The sequence below is a fragment of the Salvia splendens genome, chromosome 1 (assembly GCF_004379255.2).
Source record: "Salvia splendens isolate huo1 chromosome 1, SspV2, whole genome shotgun sequence".
Lineage (NCBI taxonomy): Eukaryota > Viridiplantae > Streptophyta > Magnoliopsida > Lamiales > Lamiaceae > Salvia > Salvia splendens.
Window position 1 is genome coordinate 9,205,466 of NC_056032.1, and position 15,912 is coordinate 9,221,377.

The following is a 15,912-nucleotide window of genomic DNA, read 5'->3' on the forward strand; positions in this document are numbered from 1 at the left end:
CGTTTTTCTCAATTAAAACAAGTATTAAAAACCTTTTCAGTTCATTTTCTTTCTTCCATTCCATCGCCTGCCTTTTCTCTCCTCTCTCGCGCGCCTACACTCAACTCAATGGCTTCACATCAAACAGAGCTCAATATCTCCGCCTTCAACCGCTGACTGGTAACTCTAGCTCAGTAATTGTTAACTTCGCATTTTTTTCACTCGACTTTGCCCCAATTTCGTCCAGAATCCTAGACTTCATTTTCTGATCGACTTCATGATTTTCTCTCTCTCTGTTATGTTTTTCATTTGATTGTATTTGCTGACTAGTTCAGTTTCTCATTGTTTCTCATTTGTTATCTTGCTTTGTTTAACTTGTAATTTGGACTTAACCAAGCGTTTGCTCCCATTTATTTTGAAGTTTAGTTCAGGGTGCCGCATTTTAAAATTTTGCTTCCTCTCCTTCAATTTGAAGAGCAGTTTCAAACTGTACTGACTTTCGTGATGTATATAAAGCAGGTGGAATATCGACCTTCTTATTTGTTCGGTTCCTGGTTCCTTTCAAAATATTCCCACTCATTTTTTAGTTTCATTCGTATCTTCACTTGTAGGTTGTAATAGAAGGGTTTAAGAGTTACAGGGAACAGATCTCAACTGAAACATTCAGTCCCAAAGTTAATTGTGTTGGTATATACATTTTCCTTCTACATCTTGCTGTCCATTATTTTCTTAGTTGTCTCACAAATGTATCTCGTTCGAAGAGTGTTTTATTAGATAAGATAATTTATGTTTTACGCATGTCTGCAGTCGGTGCTAATGGCTCCGGTAAATCTAATTTCTTCCACGGTATGTGATATGGAATGTTTTGTGATATTTTTTTTTCAGCTTTTAGGTATTTATATTACTGATAAATCTACTTTCATTCACAGCAATACGCTTTGTAATAAGTGACCTATTCCATAACTTGCGTAATGAAGAAAGGCAAGCATTGCTGCATGTATGTTCTGCAATGACGTATTGGGATGCATTACTAATTTCTCTGATCTGTTGTTTTTCCTGTGCAGTTGAACTGAACCCTTTCCTTTGTGATTATCAGGAAGGTGCAGGCCACCAGGTGTTATCAGCACTTGTGGAGATCGTGTTCGACAACTCGGACAATCGTATCCCTGTAAATTTGGATGGTACTTTTATTTTTCAACTTTCCAACTTCATATATTCAATACTAGGCAGATCTAGCATGATTGTGCAACACTAAATGGTAAACTAATACTAATGCTGGTGCTTAGCCTTCTGTATGTATGTTTGCTGAGTCCTACAAGAACTGTTAATCCACAAATGTAGTACTAAGAGTTACTTGCAAATATATCTTCTTCACTATTGCAGCCTTGCAGGCCCCGTTAGTGTTTATCATTGTTTACTGTTTAGTTTTAACTAACTGATTCCCTGTCTTTTTATGTTGAAAAGAAAATTTGGCAGTGGCTAAATTGACATGGGAATGATTTTTAAGTGAATAAAAATGAGGGAAAAAATTGTCAAGCACAATATGAGTTAATCGTAGCTGCTGGAAAGTAAAGTAAGGTAGTCTGCGTGAGTTCGTTAATGTGAAACCATCTGAAAAGCAAGCTATTGTGCCAAATATATGAGCTCATTAATGTGAAACCTATATTCGCAATTCATAACCTTTATATGCTTCCGAATATGATAAGTCCAGTCTTCTGGAAACAAACAAATTGGTGGGTTAGTTGCATGTTAAAAGTGTTATAGACATGTTGGCCATTGTTGTTGACGATTTGATGAACTAAGAAAGCATTTTCTATTGAGATAATATTCCTTCTTCTGTCTTTAGTTTTGGCTTGTGGGTCTGATATTTTGAGAACTCTACAAATAAATAGTTTAAGACCCACTGTAGTTTTTTCTGCAAGTGTGATAGATTAAGGCTTGGTTGTAGGATACATTGCATGCAAAAGTAGTCACAGTTTTCTGTAGCTTTATGTGGCTTAATGCTACTGTGCAAATTTTATGTTGAATATTTTGTGCGGAAACATAGTCTAACTCCAAATGTGATTATAGTTGCTATGTTACCCGTCTTAGGTTGATAAAGAGGAAGTCCGGCTAAGGAGAACAATTGGTGTCAAGAAAGGCGAATATTTCTTGGATGGAAAACATATCACGTATGTATGAACTTGTGTCATATAGAATAATGATTTTCATTATTTGACTATATTTGTCTTTTATTTATTGAGTCTTGATTTTGGTGGTCATCCAATTATTACTTCACTTCTTGGTAATTAGTAGTTCTGGTGGTCTTTGAGTTTTCAGGAAGACAGAAGTCATGAATCTGCTGGAAAGTGCCTGATTCTCTCATTCAAATCCTTATTATGTTGTGCAGCAGGGAAAGGTATGCGGTACTTTTTCTTGGTCTTTCCTTATTGGTCTTCCTACTCATCTTTCTGACATATGTTTCTCCTTAGATTGCATCATTAACATTGATGAAAGATTCTGAGCGGTTGGATCTGCTAAAGGAAATTGGGGGGACTAGGGTATATGAAGAGCGACGCCGTGAAAGCTTGAAAATCATGCAGGATACTGGCAAGCGCCCATGGGTTATTTTCTCTGCCCATTTTGCTTTGGAATCTAACCAATGTCTGTTACAGGTAACAAGAGGAAGCAGATTATTCAAGTTGTACAATAATTGGATGACCGACTACGTGAGCTTGATGAAGAGAAAGAGGAATTGAAAAAATATCAGCAGCTTGACCGGCAAAGGAAGTCTCTGGAGTATACCATTTATGATAAAGAACTCCATGATACGAAGCAGCAATTGGCAAAGGTGCTTCTTTTACTTCACCCTGTTTTGCGGTTTGGTCCTTTCGATTGGTTTGAGATCTCTTTTGTTGGGGAATATATAATTTTATAATCAGTTCTGCATGAAGGATAATACAATTAATTCTATATGTGATAATCTTTCTATAACTAAATAAACTCGTGGCTTTCAAGAAAAAGGATTTCTCTTTGTACTATGATACTATCACACCATCTAGTGCCTTGTTTTGGCATTTGTTGCGTAGTATTTTATAAGCATCTGACTGTATTATTGCCAACATTTGCAGATAGATGAGGATCGATACAGGGTTTCTGAAAAATCCGCGACAATGTACAATAGTGTTTCAGATGCCCATGAGAAGTGCAAGGAGTTAGACAAATTGCTTAAAGATCTGACTAAAGAAGCTCAGATATTGAGCAGAGAGAAAGAAGCTATAAAGAAGCGTGCAAAACTTGAGCTTGATAACAAAGACTTTGATGATAAGATTAAAGGAAATATTAGAGCTAAGGTGCACTGACCATTGACTTATGTAGTTCTGTGCAATTATTTACCTTTTGAGGACGTGCCTAATCTATGAGTGAAAGCCTTTGCTGATGTTTGGATTTTGTATTCCAGGAGGATGCTGTGATACAACTTGAGCTTTTGAAAAAAGAAATTGAGGAATCCAATGCTGAGCTGACTAGAATCAAGACGTTGCATGATTTGCGAATCAGGGAGGAGGAGCGTTTGACTCTAGGGTATTATTTTGTTCCCTGGTGGAGCCTATAGAATCTTGCGTCTTTGTTTCTATTTACTATGTAGTAGATCTTTTGATCTAGTATCATGCTCTCAAGTCATAATATATCAAAGTATCTTCTTCCTCAGATTGCCCTTTGAATGATCATGGATCCTTTATTCCTTTTCCATAACCGGAAGGCAACAAGTCAGTCGACGGTGTCTAAAGACAATTCTATTTTTTTAAAATTAAGAGATGTTACCAGTTACAACCCATGTAGTTAACATTTATCAAGCTTTCTATATCATCTATGTCATCCTACATTTCTGACTCTTAGTTCCTTCTGCTTGTGCAGTGACTTAGGGAGAAATTAAGTTTCATAAGTGATTTACTGGCCCTAGAGACTTAACCTTTACATGTGTGCCTTCAGCTATCTAATTTTCTTACTATGGTAATTACTCTCATGAACTGCAATGAAAAGTTTTGCTTTCTATTAATCACAAGGTAGCTCATGGTTTCTCCTGTGCAATTCATGAAGGCAGGAAATAGGTAGGACAGTTAGGTTATTCAAATAGTTGTAATGTGTGTAATGGATGTCTATTGGACAATATATCTCTGGTCTATCCCATTTGTTCCTTTTGTTTTCTTCTATTATCTCTCTTTCTTTTTGTTTTTTTATTCATGGCTCATGTGCTGTATTAACTCTGATTTCTTCATTACTTATCAATGTTTTTCAACTGAGATAATTTAAAGGGAACAAAACAAACTTTGGATTTTGGTATGGCAGGATTATGGAGCGTGAAAAGAAGCTTAGCATTCTATATCAGAAACAAGGGCGTGCAACACAGTTTGGTAATAAAGCAGATCGTGACCGATGGCTAACAAAAGAAATTAAGGACTATGAGCAAGTTTTGTCCTCTAATCTTGTACAGGTATGAATCCTTGATAAAATGCAGATCAAATATGCTAACATCTACTGTATAGTTTGTTTGGAGTATATTACTCTTTGGTGTAAGCCGGAATGTGATTGCATGCTCCTCCAGATTTGGTTTATTGGTGTTTGTGGTTGGGGGCAAGGTGGGAGAGGGGTGTTGTTGACACTGAGGAGCTGTTTTCCTATGCCAAACTATTATATTTAGTTCCTGAGGGTACTATGGTGGAAAAGAAGCATCACCTGTTATTCTTGCATGTTCTTATTCTCCACTATCTCCGTAATCTTTTGAAAGGCACATGAGTCCTGTTTCATTAAAGAAGGACGCATAAGGCTAATTTATCTCTTACAAAGCCGGAATTTTATTAAAAAAACTTTCCAAGCACTATTGCATATTTGGTTATAAATAGAAATTCGCGCAAATTATGATAATTATTGATCATTTTTTAAAATTTGGCCTTTAATATGTTTTTTTGTTTTTTCAATTAGCACTCCTTTCTAAAATGCTACTGCTACAAAATAAATTGCGACATCGTTGGAGATTAAATTATAAAAATCAATAATAGGGACGATAATGTCGTTATTAACGACTAACTTCATCTATAAGTTTGTTTTCTCTATTTATCATTTCTCCCTTCAACTCTCTGCAGCCTCTAATAAAACCTCGTTTAGGGTTTACAAGCAATTTTGATGGCGTCTTCTCTCTCTAGAAGACTATTTCTCTCAAGGCCCACACCACTCTCTTCACTTTCACACACTTTCTGCACCAAAGGCCTCTCTGATTCCGAGGCCGATTCTCCCCCTCCAAACCAGCAGCGCGCCAACGCCGATCGACCACTCGAAAACGGCTTGGACCTCGGCATTTACAAGGCGATATTGGTGGGGCAGGTGGGGCAGGCGCCCATTCAGAAGCGCCTGAGGAGCGGGAAAACGGTAACCCTAATTTCACTCGGAACTGGCGGCATTCGCAACAATCGGAGGCCGCTGGACAACGAGGAGCCGCGTGATTACGCTAATCGCTGCGCGGTGCAGTGGCACAGGGTCTCCGTTTACCCTGACAGATTGGGCGAGCTCGCCGCGAAGAAGCTGGCCCCTGGGTCCACATTGTACGTGGAAGGGAATCTGGAGACTAAAATATTCAATGATCCGATAACAGGGCTTGTCCGTCGAATCAGAGAGATCGCTGTGCGTCGGAATGGGAGGATTTTGGTTCTGGGAAACGGAGGTGAAGCTGCGCAGTTTTCAAGGACAGATATGAGTGCCATTGGATATTACTGAGGTGATACTCTCTCTTTACAATTTTTTACCCTTGATCGCAATGCTTTAGAAATCAGTAGTTGGATTTGAATTTGGCCCTCGCCTTGATGCTATAGTATTCATGAATGTATTATGTGTCCGTTTTTGAAGTTTCAGGATACATAAGAAATTGACTTTTTGTTAGCCTTACTTCTTGTTGTATTGGTATTACCTAAACGGCTAAACCTTGGATCATATCACTAATTGAATTAGGGATAGTTAGTAGCTGCAAAGAGTCAGGTCATACAAGTTAAGGGAAGGGCTTGTGAATAAGTGAATTGAATCTCAACAAACGTGTCATTGTTTGTCTACGTAACCTAATGCATTTCCACATCCAAATGAATACACAAAAATAGTTTTGCAGGCACAGTCGATTTATTTTAGGCAATGTGAGAGTAAAAGATATCAATAAATTATCAATGCCACAAACAAAGACAGTAGGATGTTTTTATCAGGCCCAGACGCAATAAAATTAAATAAGATCTTTTAATACCATAATTTCGTGGAATACAAGCAATTTCATGTTTAATAATTAGAATGAAATTAGATTGTAATAGAATGGATTTAAGAATAGATTTGAAATATATGACCAAGTATCTTCATGGAATAAATTGATCTGGGATTAATGGAATAAATATTGTTGTTATTATTACTCACTGAACCATAAATTGTAACTACATACAAATTACAACACATGGTAAAATTGTAACCAGTGTCAAAATTACAGTTTACAGTCCCAGCTGGGCAAAGAGAAAATGTATCTTAAAAAATGTGGGCATCAAATGCAAATTACTAAAAAAGAACAAAATTGACTGAAAACATGGGGCTACCTTCACAGCAGATGCCAAAGGAACCTCCAACATCAGCTGCACGCAATGGCCCAAATAGCACACGGCCACGTATAATCAGTATATGTGGCCTAGGACAGCATCAGACTGTCCCACGCTCACCCCTTTAAATAAAACTTCTACCACCAATCATCATTTCTTCCACTGCCACCATAACCATTGCTATTATTGCCAAATCTTGATGCTGTATATCTGCGCTGATGATATCTGTTTGACTCATTTGTCGGTGAATCATTCAAATTGATCTTTCTAGGCTTTTTTTGAAGAGTGAGAGCTCGATGCATGAACATCGCTGGAATAGGAATTCCGAGATTTTCTATCTCTTGGGGTTGCTGGAGATCTCCAGTAATTATCTTGGCTACTGTCATGATAATCTCCGGGATGTTCGGTCATCCAACCACCTTTCTGCTTTGGTTTTGCAGCCGAATGAAATTCAATGCCCTTGGATTTCTTCCCTTTCCATTCCTTTCCCATATCACGCGGGACAGACCGGGTCTCCGAATGATCTCTCTTCTTTTTGGGAGATTTGTGCTTGGGTGTTGATGGATCACGGTTTCTCTTACTGGCCTGGTGAAAATACCCAGAAACTCAGTTATTGAAGAAGTTAAAACAAGGAGAGAATAGAAGGAAGCAGATATGAACAATTTTCAACTATCAAAAGTTGTGATTTAGTGTCAAGACTGCAAGAAAGTCTAGAGGGAACACAGTGACACACCTTCATTGTGCTGGTGCATTCGCGTGCAAAATGTCCTACTATCCCACACTTATAGCATGAACTATCAGGTGCATTATCAATTGTTTCCCGATGGCCACGGAAGCCAGAGCAAGCCTGAAGAAACCAGAAACTACTTCAGAAATGGAAAGCTAAAACCAAAAAATAATACTCCACATGGGTGTGTTTCCTGTGACATTGTAGCACCCCTCAGGAATTGGGAACAGATGAAACACTCAGCAGTAATAATACATGTAATTCTCCAGGTCTCACCAAAATGGCAACAAAAAAGCAGCCATAGTGAATGGAGCCTAGAATGTTCCATCATTGATTGCATAATAAGCAAAAGCCAACTATTGTTCATGCGTATGCCTTCTTACTTAATCAATCATGCTTGTAATCTGACAAGAATGCATTGAAATTTGAAAGTATTTTAAACTCACCAAACCCGAATGGCCGGAGAGACCACATCTATAACAAGAATATTCTTTGTGCCCAGGATCGCTATATTCTTTACAACAAAGATGGCCATATATTTCACAAAATATAACATTGTATTTCCTGCAGAACACTCAGCTTGTCATCAAATCTGTGAAGATAATAAGAATGCAGCAGTGCATCTCCCAGGAGGTAAAAAAAGAACCTTCAAATCATCTGGGCTATAATCATTCCTGCATGAGAACATTTCATGCCCTAAATCTCCACAATATCTTTGAACGATTGTACCCCTCCGGGGAATCTTTAGCACGGTGACCTTGCTGCTTGCAGATAAAGCAATCTCGCCCCTGAACAATTAAATGAGATGCAATAAAAATCTAAATCAAGCATTATCCTTCCAAAAGAACAATATCTTTACGAAATGATCTCTATAGGATACAATATTCTTTACAAAACATTAATTAACTAAAAATACAAACCAAGCTGACTAAAATTTACCCTTCTGTTTCAAAAACCAAATTCCCAAATTCTCTTTCACATTAAACCAAAAAATAGGAAGTCTGTTAAAATTACTTTTACCAGATCCAAAGAGTTTGTATACAGTATATTTTTTTGGCACAAAAGAACATGAGATACTGAAATATTTTCTAGTCAATTTTTTCAATTCCGGGAAGGAGTCCAATTTTCCCATTAACATATTGGTAAAAGCAAGATTTTCTTGTAAATAATGTAATACAACTTTCTTCTGGATTTACTCTAGATTCTTACTGATTTTGCTTATAAAGCTGCAATAAACTTGTTAGGAAAATCAGTGGACTGCTAAATCATTGAAAAAATCTTTTTCCACCATTAACTTAACTAGACGCTATGAAAATCATTTCAGCCAATAGAAAATACTTGTGTGAAGAAAGATGGCATACTATAGGGAAATGGCAGAATGCATGCATTGCTATTTTGGAATATCTGCAAACAGATTAACAATTCCTTATGAAACAAATGTCATATCAACATGTACAAGAACAAATCTAGGAATGAATTTAACTAATCAAAGGGAAAAGAAAGCACATCCACTTCTTATTGAATCCCTACCCACAGTATATCAGTCAAATGATGAATAAAGCAAGATTATTTGTTATCAAGTCCATTGCAAATAAGCCTGCTCTTATCACCTAGGAACGGTTAAAAAAAAAGTCCAGCAGTTTTCTAGAGTATATACCTTAGAACATTGTTTTGCATTATGTTCAAAACTCCCACAAACAAAGCAAGGTTTCTTTCGCCTAGCTGAAGTACAGTTGGCAGTCGTATGGCCCTCTTCACCACAATTATAGCAAGCACCCCAACTGTTATCGGGAGGATCAAAGTACCTCGGCCCTCGCTGAGATTACAAAAACAATCATAAATGAGTTGTCGCAAATCTCAATGATAAAGCTTGTGCACAAGTTATTTAAACTCACAAGAAGTTTCCTCAGGACAGCATTATCTGACACCTCGACAGGATTGGTTTCGACAGCTATACTAGCAACATCAGTAGTGTTGTCAATCCCTGGTTTCTCATTCTCCTTTACATCATCCACCTAATTAAAGAAAGGCAGAAAAGAAGCTTAGATTCAGTCAGCATCACCCTTTTGACAAACATACATTGTTATGACTCATATCTCCAGTAGCATAATAATTCCACATTGTACAAATATAAAAACGAATCATAATAAGCACATCAAATCTCCACAGACTAAGCAAAATAGCTTCAAGTTAACTAATCATAATACCAGAAACAATTCTCCGCATAAATCTTTATCTCATATTTTACCATTTTGACTAAACACGAACTTCAATAGCTAATCAGTAAACAAATTTCAAAATAAATCAAGTTCGGCTCAATGCTTACGGCATCTCTAACTTCGGGTTTTTTCTATTTCTGTTCTAGAGTAGAGTTATCATTTCTCGTTTGTACTGGACTTTTTTTTTTTCCGGATTTAGGAGAGACACATGACCCTCATGCGTCTCCTTTTAATGAGACGCATGACAACTATGCGTCTTTCATAAAGACGCATGAGGGTCATGCGTCTCTCTTTTTTTCCGTTTTATTTTAACGACGCATGAGGGTCATGCGTCTTAGGGAGAGACGCATCTCCCTCATGCGTTTTTTATATTTTTTAAATTTCACGAACGACGCATGAGCGTCATGCGTCTTAGAAAGAGACGCATGAGGCTCATGCGTCTCCAATTTCGAATTAAAGCAGCGGCGAAGGCAGTAGCCTCCTCATTCACTCAAACAGAAAGAGAGACGACGAACTTGGCGATTTTTCCTTTGTGATTCGGCGAAGAAGACGATTTCCACTCGTGTTCCGGTAATTTTCGTTCAATCCTTCAACCTTCCTTCCTTAATTGTTGTTAATTTGCATAGTTTGTTTAGATTTCCCCTAATGTTTGTAAATTATGGTTTATAACAAATAGCTCCATTTTGGTCGATTTTTTTGTTGTTTAGTTAATTGTAATGGATTTTAGTGGGTAAATTCATTGTATTGTATATTATTGGTATGTTTGAGATGATTGGTGTTGTGATTTTGGTTGTAATTTGGTTAAAATAAGTGAAGTTGGTTAAAATAAGTGAAGACTAACCGGAACAAAAAAAAAAGATTAGGTGTGTACAAGTGAATTATCAGGCCTTCTAAAAATTGTTCTACAACCTAACACATTGCACTTGCAACCCTCTATCACTTGTTGTTCTCTTGTTATATTATGTTATTTGTACATGCCATTGTGAGTTTGTAATTGTTGTTTTGTGAATATGTACTTAGATTACATGGAGACTTCAAGTTCTAGCGGACATTTATTGTATGGACCCGAAGACCCGTCGGTCTTAAATATGCAAAAAAATCACATTTCAAATAAACTCATGAAAGAGGGAACAACCCAAGTATTTAAAGTCCGAAGGACTGAAAGTAAGACTTGGGACGTCGAAATTCACGAGAATGTTAGATATTGGCTTGACGTCTTTGGTTTCAAAGGCGTGATTGATTGTGGGAAGCCCATGAAGGTGGACAATGAGCTGATCACGGCGTTGATTGAGAGTTGGAGGCCAGAGACGCACACTTTCCATCTACCGATCGGTGAGGCGACGATCACCTTGGAATTTGTCATGAACAAAATTTCTTATGGCTGCGGCACTGAACTCGGCATTTTTTAGCAACTGATGGCGAATACACAAAGCAATCATTGGTGATGAAAAGTTAGCATGTCCTCTATCATTACGATGGCCTTCACAACTATGGCGTCCCCGCCACTTCCTAATCTCCCACATATCATCATGGGTCATGTGTGTAACAGAAACTTCCCATCGACATTCATTCGCTTTTTCAGCGTCGGTCTCGCTGATAATAGCTGTCCCATCTTCTGTCCTCCCTGCTGGATATTTGCACACGGCATGCCACCTTCTTAATTTGCTCTCAACCACCCTAAATTGCCGGTGTTGCCTCAGACTCCACATAGTAATAGCAGTCTTCACATGCAGCTTGCTATCAAATTTTGTTCCTCATTAATCCGATATGGGTGTTTTTCATCCCAGTACATGGTACTGCGTTCATTACCAACTTCAGGTGCCTCAGAAGGACCACTGGCAGTTTGCGAAAATAGTTCAACCCAGTGTGCACGTATTCTGGAAGTGGTTGTTCACCTTGCACGACGGGTTTATACACTACCTCCTCATCACTAGAGTCAGCACCGGAATCATCACTTAAAATATCATCAGACGATGATGACGACAATTCTGGATCATCAAGGTCTCCTCGTACAACATGAACATCAGCATGCTCTTCTACAGTCTCTTGAGTATTCAATCCAACATCAGCAGCATCTGTTTGCTCATTCATACCGCAATCCATGCTCAAAGGTTCAAACCTCGTAGATGATCCAACACCATGATCAACAATTGGTGGGATGAAAGGCATTTCCAACAGACGAATAGTCAACAAATAATTCAATATGCCGAGTAGAATTTAGAGCCGCATTGAACATAAAAAACACACTTTGATCACTGTCAATCGCAGTACATACATAACTCGTACCGGTACCCAAGAAACAATGCCTCCAAGATATTTCGATGAAGTGTTGGTTTGAATCTATTCTTATCTTAGCACATATCATTGCAACTAATTCAGATAATGAAACACATGAATCCAATACGATGGAAGCTCTCGCACAAGGAGGATCATAACAAATGCCCACTTGAGGAAGTTGATATATTCTACCACCCCAATATAAACTCACGAATACTTGCATGATTTATGCAAAAATATATATACAAACCAACAACAATTAAAGACAATTTTTTTCAATAAACCCTAATATAGTAAGTATACAATAAATTTATCACAAACCCTAATAATATGCAAATAAACAACAAATACGGGAGCAATGTTGAAAGATTGAAGGAAACTTACCTAAATATGAAGGGAATCGCCAAGAAATCGCCAAGAAATCGCCAAGGAAATCGCAAGTTTTGTCTTCCTCTCTTTCTCTCGCGTATTCTGCCTATTCTGCCTTGGCTACTGATTTAAGCAAGTTAGAGACGCATGACGCTCATGCGTCGTTGGCGAAATTTTTAAAAAAAAGACGCATGAGGGAAATGCGTCTCTCCCTAAGACGCATGACCCTCATGCGTCGTTAAAAAATAACGGAAAAAAAGAGAGACGCATGACCCTCATACGTCTTTATGAAAGACGCATAATCGTCTTATGCGTCTCATTAAAAGGAGGCGCATGAGGGTCATGCGTCTCTCCCAAATCCGGAACAAAAAAAATCCAGTACAAACGAGGAATGATAGCTGTGGTTTAGAACAAAAATAGAAAAAACCCCTCTAACTTCCTTGCTCTTTTTCCTCTTCTTCTTCAGCTCTTTCTTACTCGGCTCTTCCTTCAAATTATCAACTACTTCCGCAACGCCGTCTCCCCTTGGATCATTTTAGCGGCTCTCTGCATTGATTTCTGAACTAATTTGAGGCTGAGGTCTTCGTTGGCCTCGGCTTCGTCATCACTGGCCGCTTCGGTTGGGGATTTCCCCTTTCTTTCATCTTCTTCCGATAACAAATATTGTCCAGTTTCGCCGCTTTCGAACGCTCTCTCCTTCCCATTACTGGACGAAATTGAGTTATTGAAATCAGTGAAGTGTTTTGAAAATGCTAACCCTAAATTGAATTTGGGAAGAGAAAGGGAGTGATGTACATAGCTCCTGTGTAGGCATTAAAGTAAAGTGGGCCTTGCCTGTACCGCCCAGCCCCATTATGCAGCCTCAATTTTAGTCCATTTAGAGATTAAATTTCAGCCCAGCCTCATTATACAGACTCAGTTTGAATCCATTTATTAGAGAATAAATTTCATGATTCGAATAAAATAATCAGATTTGTAATTAATAAAATATAAATGGATTTGTAATTATATTATAATTATAACTACGTAATTTAGTTTGAAGTTCTTTAATCAGTTTTGAAATTTTGTTTGGTAAAAATGTAAAAGTATATTGTAATGCGTGGCGATAAATTTGACTATTATGTGTAGGGCTGGGAAAATATACCGAAATACCGCGCTTACCGTACCGAAAAAATACCGAAAATACTGAATTTTCGGTACGGTATCATACCGTACCGACAATTTTAGGTACGGTAAAGGTATGCATTTTGTATATACCGCGTTATACTGCAATTGCGGTATATACCGAAAATAACACAGTATACCGACAAAAGCGGTACGGTAAAGGTAAGGTTTTTGGTCATACCGCATGGTACGGTACGGTATGCGGTATGGCCATTTCGGCGCGGTATACCGTACCGTTCCAACCCTAATTATGTGTGTTGGAATTAATTTTCTTTTCACTTTTTTGCTAAAAGTTGTAGTAAAAAACACATTGGAGTTCGAGTCCACATGAGGCGATTTTTAAAACTAATATAACTTTTATAAAAAACACATAGGATTCCCGATTTATTTTTACCACAAAGGGTAATATGGTCTCACATTCCACTAACTCATTCCGCTCACATTTAATTTAAAACTAATATAACTTTTATAAATATTTCTTAATATTTGTACCATCAAGAAATAAGACTGTTAATGGCGGACGAATGGAATATCAGGTAAGTTGTGAAGCTTGCAAATATTGTCCATGAAAGCTCATACAATTGTTATAGTTGTTCTGATAGGAGTGAAAGGCTAATTGAATGGATGGAGCATGAGTTGTACTCTCTTAATTACAAACTCACACCCACACACGCTCAACTATGGATAGCAGAGGAAAGAACACACTTTTATTTCTGGAATGCAGAGAATGGAAGTAACAATCCTCACCGCGGAGGCCTACAACAAAGTCGTCCAAATAAATGATCGCCTAAGAGATATCCTATTCTCCCTAGCGTACATATATTTATAGACTGTGAAATAACAGAATAATTGAATTACAATAAAATAGGAACTGCAGATTCTTCCTTGGATTGCTCGAACTAATCCCCTGCTTAGTTTCGCCTGCCTCCTTATTTTTCTCCCTTGGCCAAACAACTCTCATATTCCCTCGGCTATACACTTTCCAAGCATTTACCATATCAACTGCCCCACCCGTCGAAACAGCCTTGTCAGCAAAGCTAAAGAAAGGGAACTGACCTTGGACATCTGCCACGTCCATCCATGTGGCTTCATCGTCGTTTAACCCGTGCCACTTGATGAGAACCTGGTCAACGGCCTCGCCCTCCCGTTGATCAGTTCGATTCGCTAACACCTTGTCTGGTAAAAAGGGAGGGTCAGCTCCCACGAGCCCGTCGGGAAGCGTGGCCTCTGAAGTGGCGTCTCCTATGACCCGTTTGAGGAGCGAAACATGGAACACGGGGTGAATGCAGGACGAGGCGGGGAGCTGCAGACAATAAGCCTCCGCGCTGATGCTAGCCTCGATCCGAAATGGCCCGAAGAAACCTGGGGCCAACTTCCTGTTGCGGGAGGTGAAAATAGTGGACTGGCGGTGGGGACGAAATTTCAAATAAACCATGTCTCCTACCACGAACTCGACGTCCCGACGTTTCTTGTTAGTTGAAACTGTCATCCGGTCTTGCGCCCGCTGAAGATGGTGACGCAGCAGCTCCAACACTTCATCACGAGAGCGAAGAGTGTCAATGACGGCATGTGCCCTAATTTCCCCCGGCAGAAACGTATGTAAAGTAGGAGGAGGACGACCGTAGATCACTTCGAACGGGGTCATACCGGAAGCGGAGTGGGTGCTTGTGTTATAGCAGTACTCGGCCCAAGCCAGCCACTTATTCCACTGCTTTGGCCGGTCGGACGAGAAACGACGCAGGTATGTCTGCAGGCAACGGTTTAAAACCTCCGTTTGTCCATCCGTTTCAAGATGATAAGCTAAACTCATTTTTAACTTAGTTCCTGTGGCACGAAACAGCTCCTTCCAAAACGAGCTTAGGAAGATAGGGTCGCGATTGGACACGATCGATCGTGGAATGCCATGAAGGCGGACTGCCTCAGTTGTAAACAAGTCCGCCACTTGCCGGGCTGTGAAGGGGTGGCGCAGTCCGATGAAATGCCCATACTTAGATAGACGGTCGACAACGACGAAAATGCAGTCAAATCCCTCTGCTCGTGGCAGACCGGAAATGAAGTCCATGCTAATATCCTCCCAAATTCGGTCCGAAATCGGAAGTGGTTGCAAAAGGCCGCCTGGGGACTTGGTGTCGGCCTTTTGTTTCTAGCACGTCGCGCAAGCCGCGACGAAATTTGTGACCTGCCGCATCATCCTGGGCCAGTAAACCTTGGAAGCCAGCCGTCGATATGTGTGGTATGCGCCGGAGTGACCACCCACCGGTGTGACATGGAACTCTGCGAGCAGCTTCGGTATCCATGGGGAGTGGGGGGAACAACGATCCTTGCTTTGTAGAATAGAATGTCGTGCACCAGCTCATAGTGTGGTGAGGTCGGTTGCCCTGCCTCCAAGGCAGATCTGATTTTCAGTAGCGCCGGGTCTGAAGGTAAATCTGCCTGAATGGTCAACCACTCCGGCCAAGATGGGAGAGAGATGGCCGAGAATTTTAGCGTCTCCTCATCTCGCCGGGAAAGGACGTCGGCCGCTTTATTTAACCTGCTCTCCTAGTAGACAATTGTAAATCTTAGCCCAATAATTTCGATG

At 39.4% G+C, this 15,912-nt stretch overlaps 2 pseudogenes; one reads left to right on the plus strand and one right to left on the minus strand.

Moving 5' to 3' along the window:
* Positions 1–92: 92 nt before the first annotated feature.
* LOC121741120 lies at positions 93–5,895 on the plus strand (annotated as a pseudogene).
* A 472-nt stretch (positions 5,896–6,367) lies between these two features.
* Positions 6,368–15,393, minus strand: LOC121776585 (annotated as a pseudogene).
* Positions 15,394–15,912: the final 519 nt, after the last annotated feature.